This window comes from Melospiza melodia, chromosome 3 (genome assembly GCF_035770615.1).
Source record: "Melospiza melodia melodia isolate bMelMel2 chromosome 3, bMelMel2.pri, whole genome shotgun sequence".
Lineage (NCBI taxonomy): Eukaryota > Metazoa > Chordata > Aves > Passeriformes > Passerellidae > Melospiza > Melospiza melodia.
The window spans coordinates 20,856,691-20,882,811 of record NC_086196.1 but is presented as its reverse complement, the minus strand read 5'-3'; the positions used below and the strand labels follow the sequence as shown (position 1 = coordinate 20,882,811).

The window sequence follows — 26,121 nt, the reverse complement described above, 5'->3', positions numbered from 1 at the left end:
AGCCAGTGAGAGCAGTCAGAAACGCAGGCAAAAAGCTTGTGTCTGTATATTTTTAATGAATAGTTTGATCAGAAGTGAGCTAAAGTCAGAATCTGTGATGCAAACAACATAGAAAGAAAACAAATTTTTATTCCTCTCCTAGCTAATGCACTTGCACTATAAAAAATCCTAACAGCAAATTCCTACTGAGCACCTATATTATATGCAGTATCATAGAACTGCAGAATCATAGAATGGTTTGGGTTGGAAGGGACCTTAAAGATCATCTCATTCCAATCTCCTTTCCATAAGCAGAGATGCCATTCACTAGACCAGGTCACTCAGGGCACCATCAAACCTAGACTTGAACAATTCCAGGGATGTGGCATCCACAGCCTCTCTGAGCATCCTGTCCCAGTGTCTCACTGTGATATGAGTACAGAAATTCTTCCTGACATCTAATCTAAACCTGCTCTCTTTCAGTTTAAAACCATAATCCCTTTTCCTGTCACTGTCTGCACGTATAAAAGGTCCCTCTTCTCCTTTTCATAACCCCCTTTAGGGCACTGGAAGGATGCAAGGAGCTTTCCCCAAAGCTTTTACATCTCCAGGCTGAACGACTGCAGCTCTCTCAGCCTGTCTTTGTAGGGAAGGTGCTGCTCTGATACCTTTGTGTCCCTTCTCTGGACCCACTCCAACAGGTCCACCACTTTCTTGTGCTGGGGACCCCAGACCTGGATGCAGTACTCTAGGGTGGAATTCCTAATATATTTTCTCTGGCTATGTCTCATTTATTATTGTTGGTAAGCATCTGATTCTTATGTTTTAATCTAGAAAAATGTCTTTGCAAAGCAGGACTTGCCAATTCTGCAAGTAAAATCTATTTTCCAGGCAAGGGCTGGCTGCTGACTTCCAACTGTGCAGCTCTTCAGAAAGGTGTGGGAACACCAACACTCATTCTAGACAGCATTTCCCTGTCTTGGGAAAGGTGTTTTGGGGAGGGAAAAATTCATGTGCCTCTAGTAGGAAAGTCAGTGAAATGTTCTGAAAGATGCACTGTCTGCCTTGCAGCATCAAATGCTGTGTGGTCTTGAGAGCTGTGCTGCTGCTCAGAAAATGAGGGGGGAAAATGAACAGTAGGCTTCAGAGTGGCCACTGTGTGTTCTTGCATTTCATTTATGGTCTGCCTTCACCAGAGGATTAATTTACTGCTAATCTGAACCTTCCCTATTCAGAGGCTCCACATCAGCAGTGCTCTGGAAAGAACAGTGTCTCTCAGGACCTTCTCATAATCAAACTACAGAAACACAGTGTATTCTTAAGGCAGGAATCAAACTAGCTGGAAAAGTGTTTGTGTAGTTATCAAGGATTCATTTCTCACAGTGAAAGGATACATCAAGCAGGGTTTTGCAGAGGTCAGTCCTAGATCCAGTTCTAATGAAAATATTTTCATTTTCCTGAACACAAAGTACCTGGATGGTGACCAGGATGCTGGAATATAGATAATGTTTATTGCATTTTCAGATGATACCACACTAGGAAGGACTCCAATAAAATGAGAGGGAGAGGATTCAAACGTGATCTTGAGAAACTGGAGATACAGGCAAGTCCAAGATACCAAAATCAGCCAGGAACATTCCACAAGGAAGATACAGGATGAAAATCAGCTTTCTGCATAGCTGTCCTGCAGATCTGAGTGGTGAACAACAACCAGTGATGTCAAGTGGCTGACGGACCTCAGACCAGAAGATCTAAACTCTTTTCTCTTGCTGAGCAGTAAGGAAGATCTCAGCTAGAGTCCTCTGCCTGGTCTGGTGCTCTGGAATGCAATCATGGAGCTCCATGAGAGATTCCAGAGGAAAGAGAAAGAACAGTCACAAATTTTAGGCAGCACTGGTACTGTCACTATAACAGCAGGAGACTGAGGAGGAACCTGGGAGACATAAAAACAGCCTTCAAAAATACAGAGGTTGCTAGACAGCAGAAAGAAAAAATCTGTTTTCTGTACTCATTTGGACATGTGACAAGTCATAGGCTAAGAAGTTACATCAGGAAAACCTTGATTAGTCACTAGAAAAACACTTTTAATGGAAAGGAAAGCAAATCATCGACGTGCATTGCCAGAAGAGTCTCCCCTGACTGAATGTCTGGCAGGAGTGGTCAGTGTCCACCCTGCTTGGTGACTAATAAGCTTCTAAGAGGAGCTCACAGTGCTCACTGCATGACTCAGGAGTGAGCACTTTCCTCTCCACATGAACCAAAGATGCTGACAAAGCCCACCTGCATTAGCAGCCTTTAACTGTCTGCTGGTCATAGACACAGTACTATTAAAATCATTCTTGGCTTCCCAGATCTCCAGAGCCTTCCAGACTTAATCCAGACTAATTCAGTCAAAGTTGCTTGCTTGAACATCAAATCCCTTTACCTGGATGAGACAAACTGAGTTTTGGTCACCTCAGTTTCAGGTGGCAGTGCCAAAGTCTGTAATAAGTCACTGGGGTGTCATGTTCCCAGCTGACCAGGAGCTCTTCCCAAAGCATGATTTGGGAATAGGAGCTTCCACAATGCAGCATTTCTAAAATCATCACCTAAGTATTGCAGAGAGACAGAGCCTAAACTCCCTGGTCAGGGAGTGACCAGCAGTGACCTGATTCTGGCAGCCAGTGGTGTTGTTCTAGCAGAGGATGTTGCTTGACACCTAACCCAAATAAATACATCATCCTGGCAAAACAAGCAGAAAAAGAAGAGAGGCAGACAAGGTGGCCTTTTTCTGCAGACACCACAACTACAGAGGAGAGCTCCAGAGCTATGACCACTGGCCTAAAGGATTTTGTTGGTGTTACCACAGCCCTAGCAAAGACAAAGCCCTAAGGTTGGGCTCTGGCTGCTTTTTCTTTGCCCTCATTTTGTTTCTCACCCTGGGAGTACCACTGGAGGTAGGATTTGTGACACAGCAATCAGGCTGTGAATTTCACTTCAGGGAGAAGGAAAGTGCTTAACACTAACAAAATGAGTCACAAAAAAAATACTGATTTCCTGCCCAGGCACCTCACTAAATTCCTTCACACCTAGGCTTACTTTGACATCTAAGGCTGGCATCCTCTGCACATGCCTGGGAATGCCACTGGCTCACATACTCACTCCTGAAGGACTCATCTTCTCCAGCAGGATCTTGTCACAGTGACAGCCCCAGCTTCAGAGCAAAGCCCAGCAGTCACAGCCACTCTTCATCAAACAAGTGCACATAAAAGCCACCTTCTGCAACACTGCCAGTGGAGCTCAGGGGACAAGAGCTGTGCTTCCAAACCTCACCTCAGCCTCAGGAGAGCTTGATAATTTCCACATGCTGAAGGGAGCAGAGAGCCCTGCTGAAGGAGTTGCCTTCTCCTCCTGGGGAAGCTCAGCCCCACACAGCCGTGAGCCCCAAAGGCACAGGACAGAGCCTTGCTGTGAAGGTTCATCACCACATGGGTGGATTTGATTTTGGCAACCCCAGTGAGGAAGGGCTGTGTCCCTGACAGCAGCCACAGTGATGCACAGTGCTGCTCTTCTCTCAGGAGCATCAGTAACAACAGCCTTGTCATCCTGGTCATCCCATCTGGGTAAATATGAGAAACTGTTCCTTTTCAGCTATCAGCCACACAAGGCAGACACCTACTGAGTGCCTCCAGTGGGCCTTGATCAGGAAGGCAGAAAAAATGCTGGGAGCATGGAATTTGGCTCCTGCAACCTTCAAGATAGGATTGGGAGAATGGATGTGTGGTTCCAATTGCTGGCTCATGCACACAAGCACCTAAGAGCTCATGTGGGTCAGGATTGACACCTCTCCTGGCCTCAGTCCTGCATTCAGCACCTCTGTGGGGCACTGAGGGCTGACATCAAGATTTTCAGGGACAGTGAGTGGGACCCATACATTGCCCTCACAGACAGGTACAGCCTTTCCCATTGCAATCACCACAAGAGGAAACAAGTTAAACCATGTCCATGTTCTTTCCAACCTCCTTAGTGAAGGTTTCTAGCTGGAGGAGTTCTCATAGCAAGAATCGAAAAGCATCCTGAGGAAAGAGGAACTACAGCTCCTACAGCCCCATCATGCTCTCAGGACTGCATCATGCTTTCACTGGCCCCCACTGCAGTGTTTTTATGGCTTTCTTGCTTTCCTTTCTGCTCTTTTTCATGGCCCCCAGAGTTTCAATCAAAGTTGCATTTCTCTGCTTCTTGCTCCCCCCCAGCCCCTTGCATTCCTGGAAGGAAAACAAGGACAGACGGAGCTGCCTGGCTGTAAAAAGCTGTTCTTACAATGAAAGCAGTGCTTTCCAATAAAACTTAAACAGCCTGGCTGCACTGCCTGTGCTCTGCTTCCCTGCTTTAGGGCACATCTGCAAAGATAGAGCAACCTCAGATGGGTGACATAAATAATACAGAATCATTCTTAATAATCAAGCAACATCAGCCTTGCCAAAAAAGTAGTCAATACACCCAATCCAACTACTGCACACTTATAAATATGTTGATCTCCAGAGCCTCCCTTCCCCCAGAGCTGATGACTGAGCCAATCCCAAGCTTGATTTTTCTTTTAGTTGCGTTGTTTATTGCCAAATTCCAAAACAAAACTAAGCAAAACACATACACACAAAAAAGTCACTTTTCAAACATGATTTATGAAGTGTCTCTAAGTGACTGCATGCATCACACATAAAAACACCCAGGGCTGGGGTTCCAGCTGCACGGGAAGAGCAGCAGCAGGAACTCTCACTGCATAATAAACTACCTGAGCAAGCCCTTTGCTTTGCCTGTGAAGGCTTGGGGACAGATCTTCAGGGAGAGGCATAACTGCAGCACTTCATTACCTTCCTTCAAGATGTGAAATTATGTCTTTTTTGTTTCATTCTGAAAAGCTCCTTTCATACAAGAAAGGCAACTATCAGCCTTCAGTCAGTTCACACTACACTGTTCCTGCATGTCCACATAGTTTAACATCCTTAACTTCAAGCCTTTACCAGCATCTCTTCTGTCATAGAAGAGAAAGGCTGCCTAATTTTATTTTAAAGGAGGAAAAGCACATCAATCCTCAGCCCATCTTTGGTTAACAGCAGTGCTGTGTACTCTGTCCCAAAGCACTGTCCAAGATACTCTCACAGCTATTGGCAGAGCAGAGGCTCTTATATCACTCTTGTAAACTCAATATGTAAGCCACTGAGCTGCAAAACAGAGTTTTCAGCAAGGACAGAGGTCATTTGCTGTAACTTGCAAGCTCCAAGTAGCCAAATTGAGCAAAATATCATGAAGCCCATGACACACCCCATGGTAGCTCCTGGTCCAACAAGGGTGTTGTGGCAGTGTTGGAGACCTGCAGCCCTTGCTCCAGAGGTCTGTGCTCTGTGCTTTACCCTGGCTCCTGCTCTCCTTCCCAGGCCTGTGGAAGTTCAGATATTTTTATCCATTTGCCATGAGTGAAGGAATGTCTTTTCCAAAGTTACCTCATTCCTGAGGGCAGCTCTGCCAAGACAAACAGGTCCCAAGTGTGACTGCTCCAACTGCAGCCAGGGGAGAGAGCTCACACCACAGTAATGTGCATGCTCGAGTCCTAAGTACTTGGAATTACTACTATTTATGGTGCATGAAATTACATTCCTCACTTCCTCACCTGGCCACACAGATAGGAGGGGAAGGCAATTTCAGATCCTTCCTGCCCTTACGTGGCTGAGCACTTCTGAAAGCAAAGGGGCAGCCCTGAGAGCCCCAAGACAGATGAACAGTGGGATTTATCATGGGATGCTCTCTGCACTGGGGCCTTTTCAGGAACACATGCCAAAAGGAAAGCCAGAGGCCAATAGCAACTCCATTTCTCACCTGGGGAACTCTGTTCTACCCCAGGCTTGTTTTGTTAATCACACACTCGCCTCCATATGCCTTTGCTCTCATCTCCTTAGGGCCATCCCAAAAGCATACAGCAATTAACACCCTCCAGAGCAAAGGGACCAAGAACTCAGTGAAAAACCCCTATGGAAAACTATTGTGCCTCAAACACCAACTAATTAATTCTCAGAAACACTGTAAATGTTTTAAAAGCAGCATAGCATTTACCTCTCACAAGTGAGAAAGCTGAACCATGGAACTTAATTGACTTGCCCATGGCCACCAAGGCAAATCCGTGTCAGAGTAAAAAGCCAGCAAAGCTGCTTCCTCACTCTGCCCACACTGCTGTGTGATCACAGGGCTGAGAACAGGATTGCTCTGCTTCTGAGGGCTTTCAGCAAACCCCTTCAAGGTGTTCAGACACAACAACCTGCAGTTGCCACATAATGATGGCAACTACTTGGAATTCTGGGCTTAGGCATTCCAGCTGTGCCAGGTGGGCAGATTTAGATATTAAAAACTGCAGCTATCTACCACTTTACCTGTTTTCAGCCACCCCCAGAAATATAAGAACAGCTAGTTCAGTGCACAGAGTGATGGTTCTCATGTTATCCACCACTAGCAGGAGATACCTGTTCCATAGGGAATTAGTAAACAAATAGGCTTAAGATGGGGAAAATATTGATATGCAGTCCCTCCCTGCTTTATCCATTTTGGACACTGCCTCAGAATCACCAAGCAGCCTTCAGCCACAGCCTTAGAGCTGCTCTGCACTGCCGAGGTTGTTTCACTGTGAGCATTTGCTGGCTTTTCATAAACAAAAATTGTAATGCAGGTGATGATGGGCAAAGAGACAACAACATCTACCCCCCAGCAGGGACAGGAGTTGCTCACGGTGGGTCTCGTGCACAGCATTTATCATCCTCTCAGCAGTGACAAACTCAGGAACAACAACAATAACAACAACAGCCAAAAGGCTTAATCCCTTTCCAGGGAGTTCTTGTCTGTAAAATCCTCCTTATGAAAGACAGATGTGAACCTGCCAGTCCAGTCAGATGGAGAAAACCCTGGTAAATGCAGGAATGAACATTCTCACACACAGAATTGGCAAGGAATAACAGGGAGATTCAAACAATGAAAGAAGTAAATCATTTCAATATGACAGGCTGGATTTGAGAACAATCTCAGTCCATGGACATAGAAATCAAAGACCATCATCTCTGGCAATACCAAAGGAAAACAATCCTTTCCTTTCCCCAGAAAGTAAAGTTAGAAGTGAGGGTGAAGCAAATTGAGACTGAGGAAGGGAATGATCCCGATCCAGCAAGGCACATTGCAATTATCAAAGCACACACTTTATTGATGATATAATTTAAAGCAGAGATCAAATTCTACAAAGCAAGGAAAAGAAAAAAAAATAGTAAAGGAATTCTATGAGCAGCAGGAAACCTCAGCACTGACAGGTCTTTGCTGAGCATTACACAAACCATACAGCACAAACTGCACCTGAGAGGACCTTTCCTATTGCACAAGTATTCAAACTCCCTGCCAGACTGTGAGTGTGATTTCACTCTGCTTTTCATTAGCCAAGATCCAAATCCAGCATCTAATGAAAACTCTAAGTCTCTCTAACCAGCAGGAATAAGAGAGATGCCAGCTGAATTTCCTGGACTAAGACAAAACAACAGGAAAGCTTGGGAGGTCTGAGTTTTATCTTGGACTCCTGGCAGCAAAGTGGGACAGCACCACATCTGCTTCCTGCATCAAAGATAATGCCCAAGCCCACTTTTAGGGTGATGTGAACAGCACCTTCCCAAGCTAAAAAATCACCATTGTACAGAAATCCAGAGCATCCAGGCAAAACCAGGGAGGTGACAAGAGGCAGCTCAAGATTACCCCATTGCTGGACATCACAACATGGACACACCAACCCTGTGGATCATTCACTCATGGGGGGAAACTCCCCACCCTCAGAAATGCCTGTTCGGGGGTGACCTGAAAAGCCTGAAAAATGCACCAGGATGGAGAACTCCAGTCCCAAAGTAATGGTCTCTTCTCCCACCAAGTGTCCCATTCCTGCTTACCAGCACTCCAGAGATAGCAGATACTAGTTGGATTGGTTCTCAGCCTCCATGTCTTGCCTTTTTTTTAAAACAATTTGAAACCATGTCCCAATTTTCCCCTCAAACAGATTATTAGTTCAATTATGTTCTTGTTTCTTTCATTCATGTTAAAGTGTTCCCAAACTTTCTAACCAAAATAATAGCAAATGATTTAGAAATCTTGATTTGTAGGTGACTAAGGTCCATTCACACCTCTCTGACCTGCAAGCTAACCTGTTTTGACTTCACAATACATTTGGTAAATCTGGAGCACATTTTAGGGAGGGATGTTGTGATTAAGAAAGCAGAAAACATGTATAGCATTGTTTGCTATTCTTCTCCCACCTCAAAATCATTTTGGAGTTACATGGCATTTCTACACTTGTCTTCTTTGCACCAATTTTCTTGTCTGGGGATATAACACTTTTTCTGTCTTCCAGTTGATTTTCTCCCCAGAAAGTTGACAAACTTTTTTTGCAAGTTGCGGGGATGTCCTCACAAGTTTCTAATCACAAAGGTTTCTGCTGAGGGTCACTGCAAGTGACAATTTGAACTATGCAAGTCCTGTCCCAATACAAGACCAGCTGCTGCTGCTTGGGACATGGCCACTGCTCAGCAGAGCACAACCACCCTGTGCCTTCCTGGGAAAAGCAAGAGGGAATGTCATTGTGCAGCATGTGAAACATTGAGTAAAGCTGGGGGATTTACAGGTGAAGAAGAGATGGTGATTCCAGCACCATCAGCTTGGCCATCAGCGCAATACTGATTCCTGCAATGACCCCCACAGCTCTTCCTTAATGCTCTCTTCCTTCTTTAACCTCTATGAATTTCCTGGTGAGAAAAAAATCCAGGAGTTGGCTTGCTGAAACAATAGAGGCTCTACTGCAAATCGTCTTTTTTCAGGGTTTTTTGTTTGTTTGTTTGCTTGTTTGTTGGTTTTTTAATAAGGATGGTAAAACAGGCACAGGTGGCCCAGAAAGGTGGCAGATGCCCCATCCCCAGAAACATTGAAGGTCAGGTTGGACAGGACTCTGAGTAACCTGGTCTAGCAGATGATGTTCCTGCTTATTGCAGACAGCTTGGACATCATGACCTTTAAGTTCCCTTTCAATGCAAACTATCCTTTAATTCTATGACTCTGTTGCAAAAACAATGCCTGTTCTGACCCTTCCACCCAGGGGGGTCCCACACACCTGCAGGTTGCCATAGCTAAGAGGAAAGCACAGGCACCTTCACATAATTTCTGTCTTTTCATAGTTCTTGTTCACCTGCTACCAGTTTCCCATATTTATCACTGTGAAATCAAGTTGCATATTTGAAAATATATATCAACTGTCTGACATTTAAAAATCTATTTACAGTGCTTTTCTTCCCATTACTTTGTTTACTTTACAACTTTGATTTTATTGAAATGCCATTTTGGAATATTGATTTCACTCGAATTGCAAATAAAAATGGGCTTTCTTGGAGAAAATTAAATATATATTTCATATGCAACAGACAGGAAAATCTCTCTGAGTCACTCTTGCATAGAGAAATAATTGGCCTATTTAAGAGGGTTGTGTAATGTTGTGTAACTCAAGAGACTGAGGGCTAAATGCTGGTGTGCTGGGAAAATTGGGGGTTTAAAACCTGCTTACAGTCCAGCATCATCAGACCCATTTATTCAGTTTGTATTTCCACTTGTCACTGTCCCAATGAGGAAAACCTCTGCAGCAAAACTTGGCATTTGACTCATTCTGTTCTCTACTGCAGCTATCAGCAGCTCTGCAGCTCTCTCTATAAAGCTTTCAGTAAAAGGTGGGTGAGCAGGAATGGGGAAGGTATGTGACATTGGCTCCTTCTGTACATAAACAATTTGCCAGTAACACTTTGTCCATGAGATGTGTGAAAAATGGCACAGCTGACAGGGCTATGCAAACGGAGCCGCTCATGCCAGGGCTCTATTTGCTGCTTAATCTCTCCTTCTAAGCAATATAATTAAACAAAAAAAAAAAAAAAATTGTCAGAAACTAGCTTTGTCTTTACTGGGAAAATGTATTAATAGATTTTGGTTGATAGAGTTGTAAACCAAGTTAAGTAAAGCAACCCCTGAATCTGAGGAGGAAAAAAAAGTGTCATTACAAAGGACGTGCTCGTCGTAGTGCTGTGAAGAGCCACTAGAAATGGATTCACCTATCTACCAGAGGAAACTCCAAGTGCCTTCCCACCCCAAATGGAGGCTTATTAGGAGCTGAATCTTGCATATCAATCCTTGCCCTAGCACACGGGAGAGTGTCCATGCGTTCAAAGGACAGACCTTTGCAAGCCCTTCATATACTGAACATTCCCATGCAGATTTTTGGTTAGAAAAAAAAAAAAACAAACATCCATGAGAACTGTTACAGAAAGAATCAGACCTTGGAAACCTAAAGGGAAGAATTTCAGACTCAGGAGAGTCTTCTACATGAAAGAAAATGGGACAACTGGAAAAGCAGAAGCAACCCAAACTTGCCACAAAGGGGTCTCTGCAATTTGCTGCAAAGCTGACAGACATCTGCATTCCCTTGTGCTCCTCTTGTGCTTAACAACAAAATAAATCAATAGCTGTAGTTATCTGTGTCCTGAAAGAACAGCCACATCATGTGGCAAGTCTCCCAAGGTGTCAGGACTGAAACTGGGCCCCAGAGAGCCCAAAAGGGCACAACTTCACCCCTCAGGCTGAAGAACCAGCAGTCCCTTTCCATCCCACAAGCAGAGCTGATCCATGGGGTGCCAGGCTGCGGTGACAGAATGGCTTCAGGGGAGCCAACCTGCTCCCAGGCAGCTCAGCAGAGCTCCACTCACAGCTGCAGGGGAGGCTCCCAGGGCTGGGATGGCATGTGCTAGGATAGCATACCCCTGCAGGACCTCATGGATTTACATCTGGCCCCTACAGCAGGTGGGCTGGAGCCTCCAGCCAAATCTCCAGCTCAATGTCTTATTAATGCAAATCCCTATATAACCCTCCTAACTCATTGTGGCAGGTGCCATTTGCTGCTCACAAGAGAGGCAACAGAAGCTTCTGGGTAGGAGGGTCCCCTAGATACAAAACTTGGTGGTAATGAGTGCTGTCTGACTGTTTCAAAAGAATATATATTACCAATGAGCCAAACACCAAGATGAGAAAAATTCTGAAAATTTTGATGCAGTTATTAATCATAGAATCATTTAGGTTGGAAAAGACCTCTAAGATCATCAAGTCCAACCATTAACCCAGCATGGTTATGCCTACCATTAAATCAGTCCCGAAGTGACACATCTATACATTTTTGAACACTTCCAGGGAGTGATTCCATCACTTCCCTTTGCAGTCTGTTCCAATGCCTGACCTCACTTTGTCCCTCATATTCAACCTAAACCTTATCTGGTGCAACCTGAGGCCATTTCCTTGTTTCCTGGGAGAAGAGACTGACTCTTACCTGTCTACAGCCTCCTTTCAGGCAGATAAAGTCACCACTTGACTTACCAACAGCTACCAGAAAGACATGCAAGACAATTTCCCTTTTACATTTCCTATAGTAAACAATGTCCAATAGCCAAAGTTGCCTTTGAAATGACAGACAGGATGTGCACATGAATCTCAATATATACAACAGGAGGATCAGGGAACAGGTAGCCTACACTGCAGATACCTGCTTTGACAATGCTGTCATTGCACTGCTTGCACTGCCTCCTAATCCATCTGCAGGAAACCTTCAAATACAAAAAGTTATTAAATCCAGAAACAATAAATTATCTCCAAGGAAAAGGGAGAAGAAGCAGCTCCTTTAATCTCCCAATAAAGAAGCAAAGGAAATTGCATCATCCCCAGATGGGAGAGCAGTGTGGCTGGCCAGGCAGACAGAGGGATCACTGCGCTGGCATCAGTGACACTGATTGCACAGACACAGACAGAAAGACAGCTCTAGAGGAGAGGGCTGAAGGGAAGGCCTAGACTCAGCTGCCTCCTGGCCATCTAAGATCCTTGATGCAATCTTTGCATCTGGTTACTCTTTCTCATATAAAGCACATCAATTCCCCAGCCCTAATGCATGGGGGGAGTGAACTTTGCTGCTCAGACACATCTCTGGTGCGGCTCTCAAACAATGTGGGAAATACAAGTTGTAGTTCTTTTTGGGCAAGTGTAAAACCCACCAACTACAAAGTGAAACCTAGCTGAAAAACTACACTTGTCTTAATTTTCAGAGGAATGTAAAAAGAAATGAGAAACAGATTTTGACTGAGGTTTGGTTTTTTAGCACAATTTTTTAGTTGGTTTTTTTTTTTTTTCTGATCCATTATCTCATCGGTAGCAACACAGCTTATTTTCTGGCTTCCTTCCACAAGCTCTCTGGGTCAGATAGAGGTATTTGTTTTAAAGTAATAAATATGGCTGTTAACCAAAAAGAGGCAGATGTTTATCCCCAGAATGTTCCCTGCACGTTCTCAACCCCCTTTCACCGAGATTATTTCTTGTCTAAATTAAGTGCATTTAAAAACTTTTCTGAAGCAACTACTCCAGAGGCCAAAAATTACTGTTCCTTAGTGGAGAATGATATCTTGTGGACTTCATTCCTTCTGGTCATGCCCCTCACTGTTTACACCTCCCCAGAGGAGAGTAAACGTTGACAAATTAGAGAAGCACCATTTCAGACTTGGTCTCAGAATCACAGAATGAGTTGGGCTGGAAGGGACCACAGTGATTCATCTGGTCCAACTCCCTGCTCAAGCAGGGTCAACCCAGAGCACAGGGCGCAGGATTGTGTCCAGATGGGTCTGGAATACCTCCAGTGAGGGAGACTTCACACCCTCTCTGGGCTCTTGTTCCAATGCTTGGTTACTGCACAGAAAAGTTCCTCCTCACATTCAGGTGGAACTTCCTGGGCATCAGCTTCTGCTTCTTGTCCTATTGCTTGTCACCACCAAGCAGAGCTTGGCTTCATCCTCTGACACTCTCCCTTCATATACTTATATGCACTTATAAGTCTTTCCTTCTAAGTGCCAGGAAAGAGGTTTTCCTATGGCTCAGCCCCTCTGAAGACTTAATGTATGGAGACCCTTACACATTAGCCGTGACCCAGTTGTAGTGACTGTCCAAAAAAACAAAAAAGGAAAGAAAAAGAGCAGAAATCTAGAAGTCAGGGTCAGAGCTGACTAAGTGAAGGCAGATTAATCTGACATTGCCTGAGACCAAGCTCACAGCCAGTTACTACAGAGCTACTGAAAAGCAGCAACTATTGCTTGTCTGAGCCTTTCAAAGCCCTGATATTCCATCTGCTTATGCTCCATCAGTCATCCAAACTGAGCTTTGTGCTCACGGGGGACCATCCTATAGCTCTGACAGCTGAGGTGTTGCTGCTCACTCGTACAAGATCCAGTTTAAGGCAGCAGCTCCTCATCTTGCCTACACTGGACATTCCCAAGGATCTGATGGAAAGCTGGCTGCAAGATGAAAGCTGAAAGCTGATGATATCTAACCCCAGAGAAGGAGAATAGACATCAAAAGCACTGACAGGGAGCTCCAGATTTCAGCAGAGACTTCAGCACCTACCTATCAGCCTGAGTGACTCAACCAGGAAGAAGTTGACTCAAAGAACCACAGAAGGGGCAAAAACATTTTAATATAGAGGCAGGCACATTTTTCAACTAAAAGAAAAACCTCCCCCTCCATTGGGATTTGCATTAAACACAACTCAACCAAATCGCCTGGCCAGCCCCTCACCCCACATCCAGCCAACACTCAGAGCCAGTCCCCTCTGCTCGCTCCTGCAGGACGCTCTGCAGTTCCCCTCCTCTGAAGTTTGCGTACATTACTGCCTCCCTTTGCTGACATTGGCAGCTTTCTCAAGCCTTTGCATAACTATTTTTTCTTGGATATACTTAATCTATCTTATTTTTATCCCATCTGTGAGAAAAAGCGGCTGCAGTTCAAACCGATCTGCTCTGGCAGCGCCGCCAGCCCTGCAGATCCCATGGCCCCCTCACCAGGCTGCTGCAATGATTTCTGCTTATCTGGTGCTGCTCTGGGGCACTCACCCATGTCCTGTCCCAAATGCACCAGGAATGTGCAAGTCCTCCTCAAGGCCTCTTTCAAGGTGAATTAACCGAGCCTCATGCATGCAATATTGCTGAGTGAGGAATTTCAGACTTTTCTTTTTCCATAGAAAGTTTTAAATGGGTTTAGACTGCAAATTTTCCTGAGGGATCTCATGTGTTCTGCATACACAGGTCCTGCAAATGAAGTTGGATGGACTTCCTTGGGAGAATCTACTACAGCTCATGGGGTTCCCAGCAAGGATCCAGGGACTACTAATGTCACATGTGCTGGCTTCAGAGGGAAACAGGGCCAAGGGGAGAGACAGTAACAGCTTTACCCAGGTCAGCTGCTGGCAGTGGTGGAAATACCACTGCCAAGGATGGTCCCACTTGAAAAGTTGAGGTGGTTGTGGCTGCCATGGGATTTAAGCCAAGGTAAGTCTGTGGCTGCTGTTACCCAGGAAGATGGGCTGGATGGTCTCACTAGTCCTTTTTGACCTTTTACTGAGGTACCTAAACAGCTGGGTTGGCCTACTTTGTGAGATGGTGTCCAGAAGGATGTGAGATGTACTTTGTGAGATGGTGGCCAGTGATGGGTGCTATACCCTGGACCTTGCTGGCTTGCCAAATACTGGAAAATTCTCCAGGATGCAAGGAATCATACAACCATTAAGCTGGAAGAGACCTCCAAGATCATCAAGTCCAACCATTAACCCAGCACTGCCAAGCCCACCACTACACCATATCCCTCAGAGCCACATCTACACGTCTGTTAAATCTCTCCAGGGATGGTCACCCCACCACTGCCCTGGGCTGACTGATTCAATGATTGGCAACTCTCTCTTTGAAAAAATTCTTCCTCATATGCATTCTAAACTGCCCTTTGTGCAACTTGATGTCTTTTCCCCTTGTCGTCTCCCTTGTGTCCTGGGGAAGAGATCAACCCCCACATGGCTCCTGTCAGGGAGTTGTAGACAGCCAAGAAAATGAGCCTGTTTCTCTCCTTCTGCCACCCAAGGTAGCACTGCATTGGTACTAAGCCTATGGTTTGGAATCATGAGCAATATGTCATTGTCACAACAAGATCTGCAAAATCACTTCAAGCAACTGTTTGTAAATCCATTTGGGTTTCTAGGTCCAAACATTTGTAAATTCATTCCCACCAGCTGGGAATATATGGCTTAGTGACTATCTGACAAATCTCCAGTTATACAGGAAGGCATAAAGACACCATCCTTTGTTACATCAATATTTTTAATCAAAATTTCCTGAAGTAAATGAGCAAAACAAAGATTTTTATAAAAGAGCCTACCTAAGTACTTAACTCTCCCTTCCATTGTCCCCACTTCTGAATAAAGGAGCAGGACACAAAATGGTCTTTTTATTAACAAGGATCGACAGGTCAAATTATACTCTTCTATCACTTCACCATCTTATTTTAAAAAATCCATATCCCACTTTGCACAACATTAGAAAATTATTTTTATTTATACATAATTTGGTAAACTTTGACTATTTAGCTCTTTATTTTTGTTTCCCCCCTTTTCTTCACTAGCTCACTGGCCAGCATAGAAATGTACAGGGATGGGTCTTCTTTATTTGTTTGCAGAATGCCTCAGACTTAGGGATTAATTAATTCAAAAGAACAGAGTACGTGGAGTTCTTGGGGAGAGGGATGTAATTACTGCATTTGAAGTTCTCCAGGAAGAATGCTAAAGTGGCAATTTTTTGGAGTTAATGTCTTTTCCTGCTGCTCATTCTGGCTGGAGGCATCCTCCTGTCTTTCCTGACTAAGATCCATCTATTCCTTACTGAAATACAGGAGATGCCTCCTGTGAGATTGGGTGGGGAAGAAGCTGTGGCCCACAGGTGAAGGAGGGAAACACAAAAGAAACTGGAATGCTCATTTTCCTAAGGATTTCACTTAATCAAATCATCACCAAACTGCAAGCCATTTCTAACCACTAATTACTCACTGCCTGGAAACTATTTTGAACAAATGTAAATGTACAAAATTTGGTTGATGATAGCCTTGAAATGTAGATCCTGGGAGGCCTGTGAACTTTAACAACTGTGGAGAAACAAAACCAGAGTTTCTTTTCATAACTTTGATCCTGTTCTAGGGGCAATACATAGGCACACATAACGGATCTTTCCTTCCTCTCTGTTTTCTTGCCAAGGATGTTCTTTGGAAACAGCACTGGAGCTGCTCCATACCATTTATCCTCCAGAATATATCAGATGTTGTTTAAATAAACGCGTGCTAGAACTTTTCTACAGTGCCTCCTGGTAAACTGCAGCCATGAAGAGCCTACATTCAGACTGAAGGGGCCAAAAGAAGCTGAATTGAAGTCAAACAGAACAATTCCATCTCATCCTAGAGCACCAGACTCTGCATGATGATGTAACAGATTAAACACTTAGAAGAACTAATGACGGATCACAGGAGTTACCCCACAAACACTGCAGCCTCCCTTAGCACTGACTCCTTCTCCTTCTCCTTTGAGCCTCACAGGAATGACTTGTCACTCCCTGGGTATTGCATCACAGCAGTGCCACAGCTGCATCAAAAGCCAGGCATGGGCCAAGGGGAAACAACCCCTCAGACACCCTCGAGTAGTCCATGGCCCAGTGGAAACACAAAGGCAGAACTAATTCCCCTAAAAGCCATGGAGATTTTAAGTTTTCCCATACTGAGTTTTTAATCTGAATGTCCTTATGGCCCTCTGCAGATTGAAATCATCAGGTTGTTTTCTGTAGACCAAAGCTCAAACCCTTGTGGAGGTTCACATTTTCCAGTTAGCCATTTATTCCCTACAGTCTCCATCACAAAATTTCTGCTCAAAAGCAAGACCCAAAGCTCAGGATTTCAATGAAAGAGAGGATAGAAGAACTGATGCAGCTCCTCAGCTGCCTACCTTGTGACCAGGTCTTGAAATTATAACTGCCCTGAAATAAAGTTTATGCAGATTCAGAAGATAAGCAGGACAAAACCATAACACAGGCAAGATGCATCCATTTATCAGTAAAGCAAAAACAAATACAGATGGAACCACAGATTTTTCTTCCTGAGCTTCTGTTTGGAATCTGCTTTTTCTTCCAGGGTCAACAAAACCTCCAGTTTCAAACTTTTGCATATATGCTTTAAGAACTAACATGCTGTGAGGTCTCACTGCAGACAGTACATGTTTTCTCAAGCAACATATGAAACAAAAAGTCATGGGGGTTTTTCCACCCTTTCCTCCTTATTAACACTAGCAATCACATGGAGCTTTTCAGTTCTCCAGGTACCCCAAGCAAGAAGGAATGAAACGTCTAACAGATGGCTTTGAGGTAGCACCTCCACTTTGCAATTGGATAAGATGACCTTCCTCATGTCACAGATGTTGGACTGGGGGAGGTCACAGGCTTCCTTGCTCTTCCATCTGCACTTGGGCTCCTCCTCAGGTCCATAGTGGCTCTGTGTGGCACATTGGGTCCCAAGAAGCCACTGAGACAGGGATATAATTTAGGGTGCTTGTGTCAAGCTGTGCTTTTTTGAAATAACTCTAGGCTGTCCAGGAGACATGAAAAGTCAATATAAGATGTTTCATGTCCACTTCATGAGCTTGCTTCTGTTTAGTAGGTGGTTTTCCTCATATCTTTGCCTGCATTCCTGTATTTCACAAAAAATACCTTCCTTCCTCCCTAGGTCAAGTTTTCTTTTGCTGGTTGCTGTAGGCTTTCACTTCATCTCTGAACTGATTCACACTATGTGATCTCTGCCATGAGGGGAAAGAATCAAAGGTCAAGAAAGCTCTAGTGGTCTTTATGTAGCAGTGAGTTCTGTAGTAATGAACATTTCAGGTTCCAGAACTTTACTATCTATGCTATTAAACACATCTCTCACAAGGTTTGTGCTTGAGTGCCAGTCCCTGAAGTATTCAAAAAGAGTGTAGATGTGGCACTAAGGGGCATGGATAAGTGGTGAACACAGTGGTGTTGGGTTATTGGTTGGACTCAATGAAACTAGAGGTCTTTTCCAGCCCTGTGTTTCCATGATTCTGTGATTTTAGTCCAAGTCACCAGATAAGGCTCAGGAACCTGCATATGCCAAGTGCATGAACCACTGGAGCCCTCAATGTCTTCAGGCACAGGTTCTTCAACCTTCCTAAAATTTTCCTCCAACATCCATTGTGGCCACCAGGCATCAGCACTTTGTCCTAAGCACCTGTCTCAGAGGGTGAGACAATAATTTAGTTATTCATCTCCCCGCTGAAGTTTGCAACACATACTCACTTCAGAGTTGGGAACCCGTTTGTCTGATTCTGGAATCAATACCCTTTACACTTGCTTTAAGGACATTTTATATACTCAGGAGGGGGTGATTAATGTACCTGAAAATTGGTTCCACAAAATCTCCACCTATCCTGTAACAGCTATTGTCACACAAAATGGAAACAGCAAATGTTTCAGAGAACAAACACTGGTTCAGGGCAAATGGGTGCAGAGACTTTATCATTGTTGCAGTGCCAGGAAAATGAACAAATTTGCCCCCTGGGTTGAAGCTAAAGAACAAAATTCTTGAGCCCTGCCTAAAATCACATGGGCCTGTTTGGCTCGTCTGATGTTGTTCCATGGTGATTCACAAGCATTGCTCTGCCTTGCTGTGTGATGCTTGGCAGCCAGCTGCAGTCAGAGCTGTGCAGAGGGAAAACAAGGGCCCTGGTGCATACTTTTTTTCTTGCAAGAAAGCCCCTGCCTCAGAGACAACTCTAGAAAACTACCAGCAAGATCTGGACAGAATCAGCAAGTATTTAGTGTTGTTGGAAAATAAAGCCAGATTGGACAGGCTGATAGCCACGTGATCCCCTTCTAACATGCATCACTTCTCTTAGTAACAACAGGCAGTGCCTCACACACTGCTTTGCAAATAATGATTAAGGTCAAGAATACTTCCCCAGATTGTAGTCTGCGCTTTGCACCTGCAAAACCTGAGTTATGGAAAGTTGACTTGAGGCCACATTTAATAAAAGCCTTACCCACATGTCACAATAGGGAACCTGCAGCCATCCCACCCAGCAGCATGACCTGGAGCACCTATTTTAAGCATTGAGGCATTCAGCAGAGTCAGAAGGAGTCAGGAGCACTGGATTTCTGAGGGGTGACTCAGAACCTGTACCGCACATGTAGGGTCCAAGGAGACAGGGGGCCTGGGAAGGGCAAATAGGTGTTCCCTTGTGTGCCCAGTGAGGAGCTGCTGAGAGCCAGACAGCTGAAAACACCAGGGACGTATCTGAACAGGCACCTGCCTCCTGGCTTGCTCCTCTCAGAAGTTGGCTGACATTGCACAGAAGCATTTTCTAAATATCAGCTGTAATTTCTCACAAGTGGTGCATGAGATATTCACCACCCAACCCAGCACCCTCCTGAATGACAGATGATGCAGAGCCATGCACGGAAGCACAGACTGAGGCTGGAGGTTGACTAAAATATGGCCAAGGTGTACTTCTGTCTCTCTGGGAAGGGTTTGTGCTGCAGTGATGCTGTCCTTCCATGAAACTCGTGTTTTGAAGCAGTTTGTCAGGAGGCATTAGCATGCCTGGCAGGTTTGCCTAGCTTGGACTTCTTCAAATAAGGAAATTAAGGGAACAAAGGGAATTCCCAATTTTGCATGTTTAAACAGCAAGACTGAAAGCTATTTAAGATCCTGCTGACCATATCTCAGATCTTGCAGGCTCAGTGCTGTTCAAACCTCCTTAGCAGGCTGAAGAGCACCCTTCTGACTTCTGAATTGCAGCAGAGGAAGAAAACACTTACAGAGCTCTCCAAGAAAAAAAGGGAGGCCTTCAAGAAAAAAGAAAGGACTGACCTCTGACAGTTGATCACTCTCTGCTTCCACCTCCTTGTGGGACAGAGGTAAGGGATCTTCCCTACACTTTGGGCACATCTTTACCCCTTCATTCCTGTGCACACCTGGCACCACACACTGCTGTGACATTCATGCCTCCCAGGAGAGCTTTTTGTACTGGCTCTGCCATCCAAATCCACTAAATACACTTTAATCTAATTGTAACCATTGTATCAAGCAGAGGAAAAGAATTAAGAAACTTCAGCTTACAATGTGCCAACTATTCTAAAAATCAGATCATTGTGCATAATAAACAGTGAGAAACAACAAAACCGGAGTCAGAGGAATTGGAGTCTTTTATGGTCACTGATGTAGTAAATCAGCACTGCAGTTTAACACAGACAAATGTAGTGTAAAGTAATATATCTGAGGGGAAGGACTGGACTTGAAAGCACGTATTTAAATGTGACATTCATGCAGTACCCTAGCCAGGAAAATGAGGCTGATTTCATTAAAGAAAAATAAATCTCTGAAGACTATACAGTCCATGGATACATTAATAAAAAAGAAGGGGGGGGGGGGGGGGAAAGTAGTCCAAACATAGTTTAGGCTATGTCAGAGGAGAATCACAGTGACTAGTAAAATAAAAGGAGCACAAGATAGATTTTATTAAGTTAGTGAAAAAAGCCTGGATGGGAAACTCCAAAAGACTGTCTTACAGGTAGTGTGAAAAGTACCAGTGAGGATTATAGGTCAGATTCAGCTGCTGTCTCCATCCTTAGCACTGGATTTGAAGAAAACTCAAATTTAGTTAGTAAGTTCCCAGGATATATTTATATTTAAGATAGCACCTGCATATTTAAATTATGGCAACTTCAGATGTTCTCAACTTGTCACTGCACCAGCCTCTATGGAAACAACCCCAACTTCAAGGACAGGCAAAGAGAAGAGAGCAGGGAATAGTGGTCTTTCTATTGCCAATGGTCAGTGAAGGAGGAGAACGCTGAATTATCATGCTCACAAAGGAAATCAGAGGCCAGATCTGTGTTCTTTTCATAACCACAGAACACCTCTGAGAAGTCTCCCAGGTGCAGGTACACAGTGAAAACCAGCCCCTGCTGGTGTGGCAGGGGACAGACTGCCCCGTGCTCCTAAGGTTAAGAGCAAACTAACTCTGGCCAAGGACACTGGAGGGAAACTTCTTGTTTTTAGGAAAGCTGTGGTTCTGCATGGGTGCAAATGGCCTGTGATGCACTCAGAGACCCAGTGAACTTCTGGAAACTTCCTTCAGGAAGATGAGGTCCAAATAGCTTGAGCTGTGATTTCCACCAGTGGCTCTGTGGAAATCAGGTATCTCAGAGTGAGCACCACAATGCTGACCTTCCTCAGAAGCCAGATTTATTCTCAGCAGAGAAAGAACACCTCTCACAGTTGCCAGATTAAGCTGATCAAGAACTAACAAGAACTGGAGGAGCAACAGGAGTGGCCTCTTCCACTCTGCCTCCAGAGAAAAATCTGGCTTTTATTACAAAATTCCAGCCTGGAGCTTCCTCCCACAGGATAGACCAAGGAGGCCCAGACTTGTATGAATTAACCAAAAATAACACTTCCAGGGAGGGAGAGGATGATTGAGGGAATTGCTGATGGGATACAGAGGCCTCTCACCTCCTTCTCACCAGTTCAAGTCCAGAAGTCAGGAGGAAGGAGAAAAAGCCTCTGACTTTGAGAAGTTTGTTGCCTTTAGCTGATTTACTGAGAAGCAAGTGACTGCCACAACCACCATCATATCAGGTAGCCCCAAGCCAGTGGACAGAAGAGCAACAACTGTCCTTCCCATCTCCACATTAATCCATTTTAAAGAGCTGTGGGTTGCATGTAGCAAGGCTCAGATTGACAGTGAGCTCCAGGCTCCACCAGCAAATATGTTTAAAAATAGTCAAAGCAAACAGGATTCTGTTTGGGGAGGGAAGGAGCCTGACACCTTTTTGGCTCTGTTTGGCCAGCAGCAGGGATATGGTCTGGTTAATCCTGACCATCTCCACTACACATCCTCATTGCTATGGCAATGTCCCATAAACAGAGCAGGGATCAGCAGTTCCCTGGAGCAAGGAGGCAGCACTGTCCTCAGGTAGTGGCACTGCATTAGAAGAAGGAAAATAAGAAATTTGTGCAGGCGAGCTGAAGACTCACTAGAGCGTGTAAATGTTACCTAAATTTGTGCATCAGCATTTAAATACCACGAGAGCTGGAGCTGCAGCTGAGCAAGAGCAAAGCAGATGAACACAGAGCGTCTGATTCAGCCTGGGGAGATGGAGAAGCACAGGGAGCTGGGAAGCACCCACAAACTGGGCCAAGGCTACCCCAAATGCTGCTGCTGTTCCCTAGGAGAAGCTGAGAGAAACTGAAGCAGATGGCAGCCAACATGCTGGTGAGCAGCACAGAATCCTCAGAGCAACCTCGGGCAGGACAGGGAGCACCACACCAAGCTCAAGCACTGAAGCAAGAAAAAGCAGCTCAGAGAAAAGGACCACCAGCACCACAAGAAGCCGCCAGTGATGGGAGATCTCTCCTGGGGGTCTCAATGGCCATCATGGGTTTGTGGAGCTGCAGAGGGGTCTGGCTCAGGGACGAGAAGTCGCACAGACCTGATGTTAAAAAGCAGGACTTGTTTGCCCTGCCCTTGCGCAAGATGAGAAAGGGGGAAGGGAAGCACATACCCACCCCACCTTCTTGCAGAGTCTTCACACCCTGTGGCCTCTTAGATCTCTGGCTCCCCCACTGCAGTGGAGTGGCTGTCGAGAGAGGCTTTACTCAAGGTAGTACTTGGGTGAGGTAATCTAAGACAACAGGATTAAACTGAAAGAGACAATTTATGTTGTGCAACAGGAAATATTTCCAGACAGTAAAGTCTGTTGGGCTCCAGAGCACTTTCCCAAGGTAAGCAGCAGAACTGGAATGGCCATCCCCTGGCTCATCTGTCAAGGCTACACGAGCACTGTGTGGTGTGGAGAGCACACTCACACAAGGAGAGAGACAGGACAGCGACCCTGGGTTTGCTGCTGTTACAGCATTCTGTGTAAAAATAGGGACCCAGCTTTTGCTCATGCACAGAACAAATTTCTATTGACAGAAGGAAAAACTGAGATGTAGGGCAAGTAAGAAAGAAAAAAAAAAGTCAGAAAAGTCTTGGTGGTACTTTAGACCCTTCAGTTCCGATCATAATCTCACCTTGAGTGGGTTTCTCTTGTTTTGCTTTCTCCTTTGCAAGTGTCAGAAAAATATTAAGGGACTAATATTAAGGGACTGATTTTTACCTGCCCTCCACTGCTGTAAATCAAGAATAACATCACTGGAATCAGCAGGGTGATCTCAGCTTAAAATGAAGAGTGTTAACATTTAAATTCAAAAAAAATTAAGGATTAAATTATGTTCACCTCCCTGGCACATAGGTAATGTTTTGGGATAGTTTAGAAACACACTCCCAAAAACTGCACTGGAGACAGAGGTTCATCTCTCAACAGATGGGTGGATATATGGGTGGTTTTCCAAAGGTCTGGAGGTCATATCCCCCCTTCAAGCACCCAAAGCAGCCCCTGAAGCTCAGTCAGGCCCCCAGTCACCTTGCACAGGCAATGATTCTGTTCACCTCATAGCTGACTTGCCTGCTGAACCCCTGTGAAAATGCCAGTCTGTCACCTCGTTTCCTTTCACATCCAGAATACAGAGCACAGCTCCAGGTAAATGCTGTTTCTTGGGCTCCTAGGAGGTGCTGAGAGCAACTCCTGCTACAGTTTCTCTCCTCCCTCTGTTATATGAGCTCATTACTCAATTTTGGCTATGTGTGTCTCTGCTAGTAAACTAACCCCTGCCAGAGCCCATTCTTCAGCCCTGAAGCCAATTGGCACAGCCTGACGCCTACATATTATTAAACTCTCTTACACTCTGAAACAAGGTGACTACATCCAAACTGCCTTTGGAGTGTCCTGGCCCTTCCTGAACTCCAGCAACACCCAGAAGTTGTCTCAGATCAAGCCCTGTGTGGTAGCACAGATCCTCAAGACCACCTCACTAGTACATGTATAAGCCTGTTGTGAGAATACTGAGTGAATACTTTTTGTTAAATCCCCCAGTAGCACAACACTCAGAAAGAGTCTGGGAGATTGGAAGACCCAAAAAAGGATTTCCTACTCAACTCAATTAAAAAAAAAAAAAAAAAAAAAAAAAAAAAAAAAAAAAAAAGCCTTTTATGGAAGAGCTGTGAAAGAAACTTTGAGCTTTTACCTAGAAACTGGCTCCAGGCAAAGCTGTCAGTAAATGTCTCCTGGGTCCCCTATTGCTTATGACAGCAAGATAAGGGGTGCCAAGGCAGGACAGGGGGCTTGAACTTTCCCCAGCCACGGGAGATGTGCCTTGGCTGGGGCAGTGGAGAGCAACTGAAGTGCCCAGGGTGAGCCCAAAGCCAATTTCCTACATACCCATCTTGTACCTTTTCCTACCACTTTCTCATTAGGGAAGGAGCGACAGAGAGAACTCTACTGCCAAACCAGCACAAAATGAGAGGGAGCTGAGAGAGCAACATGAATCAAGCAGTGACTGGGAGGTAAACACACCGTACACAACGCCTGGGGATCATTTCTCCTGGGGCCAACTCCAAGGCTTTTATTGCCCCACTTACAATTAGCTGGTAAATATTGTACATATGATTGACCTTTCTAAATGCTGCTGGGTAGCTGGAGGTGTTGGGAGCTGATCCTGCCTGTGAGGACCCGAGGTTGTGCAGCACTGACTCTATCTGCCAGTGTGCAATGCTCTGCAAGCGCTTTTCTTCCTCTCTTACTGACACATTGAGATTTACTGCCCTGTGTCAGTGAGTTCAAGAAAACCTTTTAACTCTGGAAGCTCCGGGAACCGGCTCCAGCACATGCTTCGGGATTTATCCGTCACTTTGTTATGCCTTGTTTGTCCAAGAAACAGTCAAGACTGAACGAGTCAGGAATGACAGAAATAGTACATGAAGTCACAGTTGTTCCACTTTAAAGCACAAGCATTTGTGTAGTTTTCCTACCAAATATACGTGTGTTCAGCGAGCAAATAAGGCAATGGCAGAGGAAAGGCAACACAAGCAGGATTTTACAGATGCCAGTTGAGTCGTGCCCGCTCCTCCAAGCGAGGGTAACACAGATTTCCACATGTATCAGCTTTTTCTGCTCAGAAAAGCAATCCCCGGGACTGGACACACTCACAAACCCCGTGAACGCTGCCGCAAGCCAGCCCTGGGAAAAACCTGTGAGCACTAAACTGAAGCTGAAAGACAAACACGTAAGAGAAAAGGCTGAGCAGCCCCTGCTCTTTGCCTCACCTCCTCTCGCTGCCTGCCCGGGTTCTGGACATCCCCGTGCCGCTCTCCCCCTCTGTTCAACAGCCCTTTTTCCGTCACTCGCATCAAGCCACCAGCACAACAGCACCAATGCCAGCCCTCACAGCTGACCTGTCCGACGGAGTGAGACGCACGGGGCTCCTGTCCCCTCCCTGTCCCCTCCCAGTCCCCCCGCAGCCCCTCGCCCACCCAAACACCCTGCACCGGCATCCCCGGCCCCTCGCTGCCCATCTCCTGCACGGACAGCAGGAGCGGGCGAAGTTTGCGGGACAAGGATGGGTTTGCTCTCACCGCCTCCGGTTCCCAGCAGCCTGGGACGCACCGCGGGCTGCGTGGAGAGAAGAAAGTTGTTCCAGCGTTCGGCTTCTCGGCGCTCCTGGCAGCGGGCAGGGAGCTGAGCCCGTGGGACAGCAGGAGCAGGAATGCGGCTTGACAGGCGGGAGCGTGAGGTGTGCCCAGCGCTGTCACATCCTCCCCAAAAGCCGCCGGCCGGGAGGGAGGGAGGGAGGGAAGGAGGGAGGGCGGACGCCCTGCGCGTCTGCGGGAGGGCTGGAGCGCGGAGCGAGTGTCGGGGAGGGCAGCAACAGGAAATGACACAGAAACTTCACCAGGCTCCAATCCAAACTTGGCCCCTGACATGAAAGAGAGGGGAGGCAACTGGGGGCGGCTGGGGGGGAAGAGAAATTTTTCGCCCTCGTTAACCAGCGTAAAAATCTGCTGACTGGGAAAAAAAAATCACTGTGACAAGTTTTATTAAAGCAAGGAATGAAGGGGGTAGGGGCGGGATTCCCATCAGAGTTTATTTACTTGAGCAGGAGTGGTGCGATAATGTTAGACACTAAGAGCGAAATGCCATTTTCAGCATTTTCCTGGCTTTTCCAAGCTGTCGGATGCTCCAGCGTGTGCCGGAGGGCAGCAGGCAGGAGCGAGGTCCCCCC

The 26,121-nt window shown here is 45.6% G+C and overlaps 1 protein-coding gene across 5 annotated transcripts in view; it reads right to left on the bottom strand.

The window, feature by feature from the left end:
* Positions 1–26,121, bottom strand: part of EVA1A (eva-1 homolog A, regulator of programmed cell death) — a 204,635-nt gene that overhangs the window by 42,234 nt on the left and 136,280 nt on the right. For 2 of the 5 annotated variants that reach the window (XM_063150947.1, XM_063150945.1), the window contains exon 1: positions 25,506–25,626. The exons of 2 other annotated variants lie outside the window; for them this stretch is intronic. The gene's annotated coding sequence lies outside the window, so the exon portion shown is untranslated. Of the gene's footprint in view, positions 1–25,165; positions 25,300–25,505; positions 25,627–26,121 lie in introns of those variants that run through there. One more of the 5 variants, XM_063150946.1, reaches the window with a different exon arrangement.